At 63.1% G+C, this 12,535-nt stretch overlaps 2 non-coding genes across 2 annotated transcripts; both read right to left on the bottom strand.

The window, feature by feature from the left end:
* Nucleotides 1–3,068: 3,068 nt before the first annotated feature.
* Nucleotides 3,069–3,187, bottom strand: LOC131871732 (5S ribosomal RNA). Its single transcript, XR_009369938.1, has one exon. It is a non-coding gene; the product is annotated as a 5S ribosomal RNA (ribosomal RNA).
* A 7,728-nt stretch (nt 3,188–10,915) lies between these two features.
* Nucleotides 10,916–11,034, bottom strand: LOC131871731 (5S ribosomal RNA). Its single transcript, XR_009369937.1, has one exon. It is a non-coding gene; the product is annotated as a 5S ribosomal RNA (ribosomal RNA).
* Nucleotides 11,035–12,535: the final 1,501 nt, after the last annotated feature.

Genomic DNA, 12,535 nt, shown 5'->3' with positions numbered 1-12,535 from the left:
GCGCAACGCCGGTGGGCACCCGGGAGTGCTTCGAAGTGTGCTCCAAGGTGCTGCGTGCACGTTGTCGGAGCCCGGTTTGCCCCGGGTGCGCACCTCGCGTGCACCTTCGTCGGGGTGGGCACCTTGGCTGGGTTTGCCCCGGCTGCGCTCCGAAGCGGGGTTATTGGAGCGCCGCCTCTTTTTTTGTCGGAGCGTTTGGTGGGGTTTCTCGCATTGGCTCTTCCGAGGCCCGGTTGCCACCCTGGCGCGCACGAAGTCGGAAGTAGGGTTAATTGCCCGGGTGCGCACCTTTGCCAGGGTGGGCACCTTACCTGGGCTGCGCACCAGGGCGGGCTCAAGATGGCACGCGCGTTCCGTTTTTTTCACTATCTTTCAAAACGGAAATTTTAAAATCTCCTTTTTTTTTTGCCTTTTCTGGAAATTAGTGAAGGCAGCGCATCAAAGGTGCGCACCTCGCTGCCCACCTTGGTGTGCTCTGAGGTGCGCACCCGGGAGCGCTACGAAGTGTGCTCCAAGGTGCGGCGTGCACGTTGTCGGAGCCCGGTTTGCCCCGGGTGCGCACCTCGCCTGCACCTTGGCCGGGGTGGGCACCTTGGCTGGGTTTGCCCAGGGTGCGCTCCGAAGCGGGGTTACTGGAGCGCCCCCTCTTTTTTTGTCAGAGCGTTTGGTGGGGTTTCTCGCATTGGCTCTTCCCAGGCCCGGTTGTTGGGTGCGCTCCCACCCTGGCGCGCGCGAAGTTGGAAGTTGGGTTAATTGCCCGGGCGCGCACCTTCGCCAGGGTGGGCACCTTGGTGCGCACACCTTGGCTGGGCTGCGCACCAGGGCGGGCTCAAGATGGCACCAGCATTCCCTTTTTCTCACTATCTTTCAAAACGGAAATTTTAAAATCTCGTTTTTTTTTTGCCTTTTATGGAAATTAGTGAAGGCATCGCATCAAAGGTGCGCACCTCGCTGCCCACCTTGGTGTGCTCCGAGGTGCCCACCACGGTGCGCAACGCCGGTGCGAACCCGGGAGCGCCCCGATGTGTGCTCCAAGGTGCGGCGTGCACGAAGTCGGACCCCGGTTTGCCCCGGGTGCGCACCTCGCGTGCACCTTGGTGCGCACACCTTGGCTGGGTTGCGCGGCCTGGTGGGCACCATGGTGCGCACCAAGGAGCGCTCCGAAGTGTGCTCCAAGGTGCGGCGTGCACGAAGTCGGAGCCCGGTTTGCCCCGGGTACGCACCTCGCGTGCACCTTCGCCGGGGTGGGCACCTCGGCTGGGTTGCGCGCCCTGGTGCGCACCAAGGAGCGCTCCGAAGTGTGCTCCAAGGTGCGGCGTGCACGAAGTCGGAGCCCGGTTTGCCCCGGGTGCGCACCTTCGCCGCGGTGCGCACCATGGCGTGCACGAAGTCGGAGCCCGGTTTGCCCCGGGTGCGCACCTCGCGTGCACCTTCGGCGGGGTTGCGCGCCCTGGTGGGCACCATGGTGCGCACCAAGGAGCGCTCCGAAGTGTGCTCCAAGGTGCGGCGTGCACGAAGTCGGAGCCCGGTTTGCCCCGGGTGCGCACCTCGCGTGCACCTTCGGCGGGGTTGCGCGCCCTGGTGGGCACCATGGTGCGCACCAAGGAGCGCTCCGAAGTGTGCTCCAAGGTGCGGCGTGCACGAAGTCGGAGCCCGGTTTGCCCCGGGTGCGCACCTCGCGTGCACCTTCGCCGCGGTGGGCACCATGGCGTGCACGAAGTCGGAGCCCGGTTTGCCCCGGGTGCGCACCTCGCGTGCACCTTCGCCGGGGTGGGCACCTCGGCTGGGTTGCGCGCCCTGGTGCGCACCAAGGAGCGCTCCGAAGTGTGCTCCAAGGTGCGGCGTGCACGAAGTCGGAGCCCGGTTTGCCCCGGGTGCGCACCTCGCGTGCACCTTCGCCAGGGTGGGCACCTCGGTGTGCTCCGAGGTGCGAACCCGAGAGCGCTCCGAGGTGCCCACGAAGTCGAAAGTCGGGTTAATTGCATTGTTTTCCCCGGGTGCGCTCCGAGGTGCGCAACATCGGCGCGCACCAAGGAGGGCTCCGAAGTGTGCTCCAAGGTGCGCACGATGGCGTGCACCTCTGGTGCGCACGATTCGGAGCTCGGTTTGACCGGGGTGCGCACACCTTGGCTGGGTTGCGCACCTTTTGTGCGCTCCAAGGTGCGCACGAAGTCGGAGCTCGGTTTGCCCCGGGTGCGCACCTTCGCCAGGGTGCGCACCTTGATGCGCACGCCTTGGCTGGGCTGCGCACCTTGGTGGGCGCCATGGTGCGCACCTTTCGTGCGCTCCAAGGTGCGCACGAAGTCGGAGCTCGGTTTGCCCCGGGTGCGCACCTTGGTGGGCGCCATGGTGCACTCCGAGGTGCCCAAGATTGGTGCGCACCAAGGAGCGCTCCGAAGTGCGCTCCAAGGTGCGCGCGAAGTCGAAAGTTGGGTTAATTGTCCGGTTTGCCTCGGGTGCGCACCTTGCGTGCACCTTCGCCAGGGTGGGCGCCTTGGTGCGCACACCTTGGCTGGGCTGCGCACACCTTGGCACCCGCGTTTCCTTCATTTTAAATTTTTTTTTTTTACAATCTCTCAAGTGGGAAATTCTATAATCTCAACTTTTTTTGCCTTTTCAGGAAACTTTTGAATGGAGCGCATCATTGGTGCGCTCCGAAGTGTGCTCCAAAGCTCTCTCCAGCTGCGTGCACCTGCCCCGGCCGCGCACCCGGCCCCGCCCAGCTTCGCTCACCTGTCCCGGGCGTCTGGTGCGGAACCTTAGAGTAAGAAACATCACCGTGCACCTTGGCCAACGTGCGCGACTCGACCGAGCGCGCACTGGCCGAGGTGCACACCGATTTCACCTGGGTGCGCGCGCAGCACCTCGGGCGCACCGGGGTGCGCGCACAACGCCCGGGTTGCACCGTGGCCTGTGTGCTCGGGGCGCCTCGGGTGCGCGCTCGGTGTCGCCCCCGCGCGCGCGGTAGTGCGGGCAGCGCACCCCGGCCCGGCCCGGCCCCGACGAGAACGCAAACGGGCAAAAGGTTTATTCAAATAGCATTGCGACGCCCGGCGAAAAACTAAAAAAGGGTGCAACACCGGGACTTCCCGGGAGGTCACCCATCCCAGTACTACTCCGGCCCAAGCGCGCTTAACTGCGGAGTTCTGATGGGATCCGGTGCACTAACGCTGGTATGATCGCACCCGTTATGAGCTTGTCGCAGTGTGTACTTAGCAAACCGCGACCCACGTGCGAATCCACCCCGGCCACCCACCCCCGTCGAGGTGCACACCCTCCCTCGCGAAGTGCGCCCCGTTCGCCAAGTGTGAGCCCTGCCCGGGTGCGCGCACCTTGCTAGGGCGTCGGGTGTGCACCCGGCCCGGCCTACGTGCGTGCACCTGGAGGGGGCGTCGTGTGCGTGCAGTGTCCCGTCTGCAACGCGGTGCCCACACACCACCTCGGGCGCAACGACCTGCGCTCACATGTGGGCCGAGTGCACCTTGGTGCATGTTCGGGGCGCCTCGGGTGCACGCTCGATCTTGCCCCGGTGCACCAAGGCGCTCGGTTTGCCCCGGGTGCGCACTTGGTGCAAGGTGGGCACCCAAAATAGGGATCAAGCACCAAAACACAAGTTTCGGGATGCAAAATGGGACCCAAGGACCACAAATGCGTTCCAAGACCCATGATGGGTCCACGAGAACAAAAATGTGTTCCGAGACTTAATAAACAAATATTGGGTTTTAGGAGAAGAAACATGCTCTGATGCCCAAAACGAGAATCGACCCCGAAAAGGCCACAGGCCAAAAGTGGGATGCGAGACAAAAAAAAATGGGACCCGAGGACCAAAATTGGGTTCCCAGGTCGAAGACAGGGCAACCGGACAAGAAACGACCTCTAAGGCTCGAAATGAGTCCCGGCGACTAAAACTTGACAAGAAGCACCCATCAGGCACCCAACTCGACACCCATGGGATGCCGACCCACCCGGGCTTCCACCTAGCACACCTTGGCACCCACCCACCCTCGCACCCAACCTCGCACCCAACTTAGCACCTTTGAACCCACATTGGCACTCACCCTGACCCTGGCACCTTGGAACCCACATTGGCACTCACCTTGACCCTGGCACCCACCTTTGCACTCACCTTGGGACCCACCCTGGCTCCCACCTCGGCACCCACCCAGACACCCACCTTGGTTCCTTGGCACCCACCTTGGATCCTTGGCACCCACCCCGACACCCACCTTGGCACGCAACTTGGCTACTTGCCACCCATCTTGGCTCCTTGACGCCCACCCCGACAACCACCCCGTGACCTACCCTGGCTAGGGTTGGTGCACACCCACCCTGGTGCCCACCTTGGCACCCACCCTATGACCCACCTTGGCACGCACCTTAGTACCCACCCCGTTACCCACCCTAGGACCCACCCCGTGACCCACCTTGGCCAGGGTGGGTGCCTTGGTGCGCACAACTTGCCTGGGCTGCACACCAGGGCGGGCTCAAGATGGCACCCGCGTTCCGTTTTTTTCACTATCTTTCAAAACGGAAATTTTAAAATCTCATTTTTTTCTTTTTTTTGCCTTTTCTGGAAATTAGTGAAGGCAGCGCATCAAAGGTGCGCAATGCTGGTGCGAACCCGGGAGCGCTCCGATGTGTGCTCCAAGGTGCGGCGTGCACGAAGTCCGAGCCCGGTTTGCCCCGGGTGCGCACCTCGCGTGCACCTTCGCCGGGGTGAGCACCTTGGCTGGGTTGCGCGCCCTGGTGCGTACCAAGGAGCGCTCTGAAGTGTGCTCCAAGGTGCGGCGTGCACGAAGTCGGAGCCCGGTTTGCCCCGGGTGTGCACCTCGGGTGCGCACCTCGCGTGCACCTTCGCTGCGGTGGGCACCTTGGCTGGGTTGCGCGCCTTGGTGGGCACCATGCAGTGCACGAAGTCGGAGCCCGGTTTGCCCCGGGCGCGCACCTCCGCCAGGGTGGGCACCTTGGTGCGCACAACTTGCCTGGGCTGCGCACCAGGAAGGGCTCAAGATGGCACCCGCGTTCCGTTTTTTTCACTATCTTTCAGAACGGAAATTTTAAAATATCGTTTTTTTTTGCCTTTTCTGGAAATTAGTGAAGGCAGCGCATCAAAGGTGCGCAACGCTGGTGCGAACCTGGGAGCGCTCCGATGTGTGCTCCAAGGTGCGGCGTGCACAAAGTCGGAGCCCGGTTTGCCCCGGGTGCGCCCTGGTGGGCACCATGGTGCGCACCAAGGAGCGCTCCGAAGTGTGCTCCAAGGTGCGGCCTGCACGAAGTCGGAGCCCGGTTTGCCCCGGGTGTGCACCTCGGGTGGGCACCTTGGTGCGCATGCCTTGCCTGGGCTGCGCACCAGGGCGGGCTCAAGATGGCACCCGCGTTCCTTTTTTTTCACTATCTTTCAAAACGGAAATTTTAAAATCTCATTTTTTTTTGCCTTTTTCTGGAAATTAGTGAAGGCAGCGCATCAAAGGTGCGCACCTCGCTGCCCACCACGGTGCGCAACGCCGGTGGGCACCCGGGAGTGCTTCGAAGTGTGCTCCAAGGTGTTGCGTGCACGTTGTCGGAGCCCGGTTTGCCCCGGGTGCGCACCTCGCGTGCACCTTCGTCGGGGTGGGCACCTTGGCTTGGTTTGCCCCGGCTGCGCTCCGAAGCGGGGTTATTGGAGCGCCGCCTCTTTTTTTGTCGGAGCGTTTGGTGGGGTTTCTCGCATTGGCTCTTCCGAGGCCCGGTTGCCACCCTGGCGCGCACGAAGTCGGAAGTAGGGTTAATTGCCCGGGTGCGCACCTTTGCCAGGGTGGCACCTTACCTGGGCTGCGCACCAGGGCGGGCTCAAGATGGCACGCGCGTTCCGTTTTTTTCACTATCTTTCAAAACGGAAATTTTAAAATCTCCTTTTTTTTTTGCCTTTTCTGGAAATTAGTGAAGGCAGCGCATCAAAGGTGCGCACCTCGCTGCCCACCTTGGTGTGCTCTGAGGTGCGCACCCGGGAGCGCTACGAAGTGTGCTCCAAGGTGCGGCGTGCACGTTGTCGGAGCCCGGTTTGCCCCGGGTGCGCACCTCGCCTGCACCTTGGCCGGGGTGGGCACCTTGGCTGGGTTTGCCCAGGGTGCGCTCCGAAGCGGGGTTACTGGAGCGCCCCCTCTTTTTTTGTCAGAGAGTTTGGTGGGGTTTCTCGCATTGGCTCTTCCCAGGCCCGGTTGTTGGGTGCGCTCCCACCCTGGCGCGCGCGAAGTTGGAAGTTGGGTTAATTGCCCGGGCGCGCACCTTCGCCAGGGTGGGCACCTTGGTGCGCAAACCTTGGCTGGGCTGCGCACCAGGGCGGGCTCAAGATGGCACCAGCATTCCCTTTTTCTCACTATCTTTCAAAACGGAAATTTTAAAATCTCGTTTTTTTTTTGCCTTTTATGGAAATTAGTGAAGGCATCGCATCAAAGGTGCGCACCTCGCTGCCCACCTTGGTGTGCTCCGAGGTGCCCACCACGGTGCGCAACGCCGGTGCGAACCCGGGAGCGCCCCGATGTGTGCTCCAAGGTGCGGCGTGCACGAAGTCGGACCCCGGTTTGCCCCGGGTGCGCACCTCGCGTGCACCTTGGTGCGCACACCTTGGCTGGGTTGCGCGGCCTGGTGGGCACCATGGTGCGCACCAAGGAGCGCTCCGAAGTGTGCTCCAAGGTGCGGCGTGCACGAAGTCGGAGCCCGGTTTGCCCCGGGTGCGCACCTTCGCCGCGGTGGGCACCATGGCGTGCACGAAGTCGGAGCCCGGTTTGCCCCGGGTGCGCACCTCGCGTGCACCTTCGCCGGGGTGGGCACCTCGGCTGGGTTGCGCGCCCTGGTGCGCACCAAGGAGCGCTCTGAAGTGTGCTCCAAGGTGCGGCGTGCACGAAGTCGGAGCCCGGTTTGCCCCGGGTGTGCACCTCGCGTGCACCTTCGCTGCGGTGGGCACCTTGGCTGGGTTGCGCGCCTTGGTGGGCACCATGCAGTGCACGAAGTCGGAGCCCGGTTTGCCCCGGGCGCGCACCTCCGCCAGGGTGGGCACCTTGGTGCGCACAACTTGCCTGGGCTGCGCACCAGGAAGGGCTCAAGATGGCACCCGCGTTCCGTTTTTTTCACTATCTTTCAGAACGGAAATTTTAAAATATCGTTTTTTTTTGCCTTTTCTGGAAATTAGTGAAGGCAGCGCATCAAAGGTGCGCAACGCTGGTGCGAACCTGGGAGCGCTCCGATGTGTGCTCCAAGGTGCGGCGTGCACGAAGTCGGACCCCGGTTTGCCCCGGGTGCGCACCTCGCGTGCACCTTGGTGCGCACACCTTGGCTGGGTTGCGCGCCCTGGTGGGCACCATGGTGCGCACCAAGGAGCGCTCCGAAGTGTGCTCCAAGGTGCGGCGTGCACGAAGTCGGAGCCCGGTTTGCCCCGGGTGCGCACCTCGCGTGCACCTTCGCCGCGGTGGGCACCATGGCGTGCACGAAGTCGGAGCCCGGTTTGCCCCGGGTGCGCACCTCGCGTGCACCTTCGCCGGGGTGGGCACCTTGGTGTGCAGACCTTGGCTGGGTTGCGCGCCCTGGTGGGCACCATGGTGCGCACCAAGGAGCGCTCCGAAGTGTGCTCCAAGGTGCGGCCTGCACGAAGTCGGAGCCCGGTTTGCCCCGGGTGTGCACCTCGGGTGGGCACCTTGGTGCGCATGCCTTGCCTGGGCTGCGCACCAGGGCGGGCTCAAGATGGCACCCGCGTTCCTTTTTTTTCACTATCTTTCAAAACGGAAATTTTAAAATCTCATTTTTTTTTGCCTTTTTCTGGAAATTAGTGAAGGCAGCGCATCAAAGGTGCGCACCTCGCTGCCCACCACGGTGCGCAACGCCGGTGGGCACCCGGGAGTGCTTCGAAGTGTGCTCCAAGGTGCTGCGTGCACGTTGTCGGAGCCCGGTTTGCCCCGGGTGCGCACCTCGCGTGCACCTTCGTCGGGGTGGGCACCTTGGCTGGGTTTGCCCCGGCTGCGCTCCGAAGCGGGGTTATTGGAGCGCCGCCTCTTTTTTTGTCGGAGCGTTTGGTGGGGTTTCTCGCATTGGCTCTTCCGAGGCCCGGTTGCCACCCTGGCGCGCACGAAGTCGGAAGTAGGGTTAATTGCCCGGGTGCGCACCTTTGCCAGGGTGGGCACCTTACCTGGGCTGCGCACCAGGGCGGGCTCAAGATGGCACGCGCGTTCCGTTTTTTTCACTATCTTTCAAAACGGAAATTTTAAAATCTCCTTTTTTTTTTGCCTTTTCTGGAAATTAGTGAAGGCAGCGCATCAAAGGTGCGCACCTCGCTGCCCACCTTGGTGTGCTCTGAGGTGCGCACCCGGGAGCGCTACGAAGTGTGCTCCAAGGTGCGGCGTGCACGTTGTCGGAGCCCGGTTTGCCCCGGGTGCGCACCTCGCCTGCACCTTGGCCGGGGTGGGCACCTTGGCTGGGTTTGCCCAGGGTGCGCTCCGAAGCGGGGTTACTGGAGCGCCCCCTCTTTTTTTGTCAGAGCGTTTGGTGGGGTTTCTCGCATTGGCTCTTCCCAGGCCCGGTTGTTGGGTGCGCTCCCACCCTGGCGCGCGCGAAGTTGGAAGTTGGGTTAATTGCCCGGGCGCGCACCTTCGCCAGGGTGGGCACCTTGGTGCGCACACCTTGGCTGGGCTGCGCACCAGGGCGGGCTCAAGATGGCACCAGCATTCCCTTTTTCTCACTATCTTTCAAAACGGAAATTTTAAAATCTCGTTTTTTTTTTGCCTTTTATGGAAATTAGTGAAGGCATCGCATCAAAGGTGCGCACCTCGCTGCCCACCTTGGTGTGCTCCGAGGTGCCCACCACGGTGCGCAACGCCGGTGCGAACCCGGGAGCGCCCCGATGTGTGCTCCAAGGTGCGGCGTGCACGAAGTCGGACCCCGGTTTGCCCCGGGTGCGCACCTCGCGTGCACCTTGGTGCGCACACCTTGGCTGGGTTGCGCGGCCTGGTGGGCACCATGGTGCGCACCAAGGAGCGCTCCGAAGTGTGCTCCAAGGTGCGGCGTGCACGAAGTCGGAGCCCGGTTTGCCCCGGGTACGCACCTCGCGTGCACCTTCGCCGGGGTGGGCACCTCGGCTGGGTTGCGCGCCCTGGTGCGCACCAAGGAGCGCTCCGAAGTGTGCTCCAAGGTGCGGCGTGCACGAAGTCGGAGCCCGGTTTGCCCCGGGTGCGCACCTTCGCCGCGGTGCGCACCATGGCGTGCACGAAGTCGGAGCCCGGTTTGCCCCGGGTGCGCACCTCGCGTGCACCTTCGGCGGGGTTGCGCGCCCTGGTGGGCACCATGGTGCGCACCAAGGAGCGCTCCGAAGTGTGCTCCAAGGTGCGGCGTGCACGAAGTCGGAGCCCGGTTTGCCCCGGGTGCGCACCTCGCGTGCACCTTCGGCGGGGTTGCGCGCCCTGGTGGGCACCATGGTGCGCACCAAGGAGCGCTCCGAAGTGTGCTCCAAGGTGCGGCGTGCACGAAGTCGGAGCCCGGTTTGCCCCGGGTGCGCACCTCGCGTGCACCTTCGCCGCGGTGGGCACCATGGCGTGCACGAAGTCGGAGCCCGGTTTGCCCCGGGTGCGCACCTCGCGTGCACCTTCGCCGGGGTGGGCACCTCGGCTGGGTTGCGCGCCCTGGTGCGCACCAAGGAGCGCTCCGAAGTGTGCTCCAAGGTGCGGCGTGCACGAAGTCGGAGCCCGGTTTGCCCCGGGTGCGCACCTCGCGTGCACCTTCGCCAGGGTGGGCACCTCGGTGTGCTCCGAGGTGCGAACCCGAGAGCGCTCCGAGGTGCCCACGAAGTCGAAAGTCGGGTTAATTGCATTGTTTTCCCCGGGTGCGCTCCGAGGTGCGCAACATCGGCGCGCACCAAGGAGGGCTCCGAAGTGTGCTCCAAGGTGCGCACGATGGCGTGCACCTCTGGTGCGCACGATTCGGAGCTCGGTTTGACCGGGGTGCGCACACCTTGGCTGGGTTGCGCACCTTTTGTGCGCTCCAAGGTGCGCACGAAGTCGGAGCTCGGTTTGCCCCGGGTGCGCACCTTCGCCAGGGTGCGCACCTTGATGCGCACGCCTTGGCTGGGCTGCGCACCTTGGTGGGCGCCATGGTGCGCACCTTTCGTGCGCTCCAAGGTGCGCACGAAGTCGGAGCTCGGTTTGCCCCGGGTGCGCACCTTGGTGGGCGCCATGGTGCACTCCGAGGTGCCCAAGATTGGTGCGCACCAAGGAGCGCTCCGAAGTGCGCTCCAAGGTGCGCGCGAAGTCGAAAGTTGGGTTAATTGTCCGGTTTGCCTCGGGTGCGCACCTTGCGTGCACCTTCGCCAGGGTGGGCGCCTTGGTGCGCACACCTTGGCTGGGCTGCGCACACCTTGGCACCCGCGTTTCCTTCATTTTAAATTTTTTTTTTTTACAATCTCTCAAGTGGGAAATTCTATAATCTCAACTTTTTTTGCCTTTTCAGGAAACTTTTGAATGGAGCGCATCATTGGTGCGCTCCGAAGTGTGCTCCAAAGCTCTCTCCAGCTGCGTGCACCTGCCCCGGCCGCGCACCCGGCCCCGCCCAGCTTCGCTCACCTGTCCCGGGCGTCTGGTGCGGAACCTTAGAGTAAGAAACATCACCGTGCACCTTGGCCAACGTGCGCGACTCGACCGAGCGCGCACTGGCCGAGGTGCACACCGATTTCACCTGGGTGCGCGCGCAGCACCTCGGGCGCACCGGGGTGCGCGCACAACGCCCGGGTTGCACCGTGGCCTGTGTGCTCGGGGCGCCTCGGGTGCGCGCTCGGTGTCGCCCCCGCGCGCGCGGTAGTGCGGGCAGCGCACCCCGGCCCGGCCCGGCCCCGACGAGAACGCAAACGGGCAAAAGGTTTATTCAAATAGCATTGCGACGCCCGGCGAAAAACTAAAAAAGGGTGCAACACCGGGACTTCCCGGGAGGTCACCCATCCCAGTACTACTCCGGCCCAAGCGCGCTTAACTGCGGAGTTCTGATGGGATCCGGTGCACTAACGCTGGTATGATCGCACCCGTTATGAGCTTGTCGCAGTGTGTACTTAGCAAACCGCGACCCACGTGCGAATCCACCCCGGCCACCCACCCCCGTCGAGGTGCACACCCTCCCTCGCGAAGTGCGCCCCGTTCGCCAAGTGTGAGCCCTGCCCGGGTGCGCGCACCTTGCTAGGGCGTCGGGTGTGCACCCGGCCCGGCCTACGTGCGTGCACCTGGAGGGGGCGTCGTGTGCGTGCAGTGTCCCGTCTGCAACGCGGTGCCCACACACCACCTCGGGCGCAACGACCTGCGCTCACATGTGGGCCGAGTGCACCTTGGTGCATGTTCGGGGCGCCTCGGGTGCACGCTCGATCTTGCCCCGGTGCACCAAGGCGCTCGGTTTGCCCCGGGTGCGCACTTGGTGCAAGGTGGGCACCCAAAATAGGGATCAAGCACCAAAACACAAGTTTCGGGATGCAAAATGGGACCCAAGGACCACAAATGCGTTCCAAGACCCATGATGGGTCCACGAGAACAAAAATGTGTTCCGAGACTTAATAAACAAATATTGGGTTTTAGGAGAAGAAACATGCTCTGATGCCCAAAACGAGAATCGACCCCGAAAAGGCCACAGGCCAAAAGTGGGATGCGAGACAAAAAAAAATGGGACCCGAGGACCAAAATTGGGTTCCCAGGTCGAAGACAGGGCAACCGGACAAGAAACGACCTCTAAGGCTCGAAATGAGTCCCGGCGACTAAAACTTGACAAGAAGCACCCATCAGGCACCCAACTCGACACCCATGGGATGCCGACCCACCCGGGCTTCCACCTAGCACACCTTGGCACCCACCCACCCTCGCACCCAACCTCGCACCCAACTTAGCACCTTTGAACCCACATTGGCACTCACCCTGACCCTGGCACCTTGGAACCCACATTGGCACTCACCTTGACCCTGGCACCCACCTTTGCACTCACCTTGGGACCCACCCTGGCTCCCACCTCGGCACCCACCCAGACACCCACCTTGGTTCCTTGGCACCCACCTTGGATCCTTGGCACCCACCCCGACACCCACCTTGGCACGCAACTTGGCTACTTGCCACCCATCTTGGCTCCTTGACGCCCACCCCGACAACCACCCCGTGACCTACCCTGGCTAGGGTTGGTGCACACCCACCCTGGTGCCCACCTTGGCACCCACCCTATGACCCACCTTGGCACGCACCTTAGTACCCACCCCGTTACCCACCCTAGGACCCACCCCGTGACCCACCTTGGCCAGGGTGGGTGCCTTGGTGCGCACAACTTGCCTGGGCTGCACACCAGGGCGGGCTCAAGATGGCACCCGCGTTCCGTTTTTTTCACTATCTTTCAAAACGGAAATTTTAAAATCTCATTTTTTTCTTTTTTTTGCCTTTTCTGGAAATTAGTGAAGGCAGCGCATCAAAGGTGCGCAATGCTGGTGCGAACCCGGGAGCGCTCCGATGTGTGCTCCAAGGTGCGGCGTGCACGAAGTCCGAGCCCGGTTTGCCCCGGG

The sequence above is a fragment of the Cryptomeria japonica genome, unplaced genomic scaffold (assembly GCF_030272615.1).
Source record: "Cryptomeria japonica unplaced genomic scaffold, Sugi_1.0 HiC_scaffold_452, whole genome shotgun sequence".
In the NCBI taxonomy this organism is placed as follows: Eukaryota; Viridiplantae; Streptophyta; class Pinopsida; order Cupressales; family Cupressaceae; genus Cryptomeria; species Cryptomeria japonica.
This window is presented reverse-complemented; position numbering and strand designations above follow the sequence as displayed.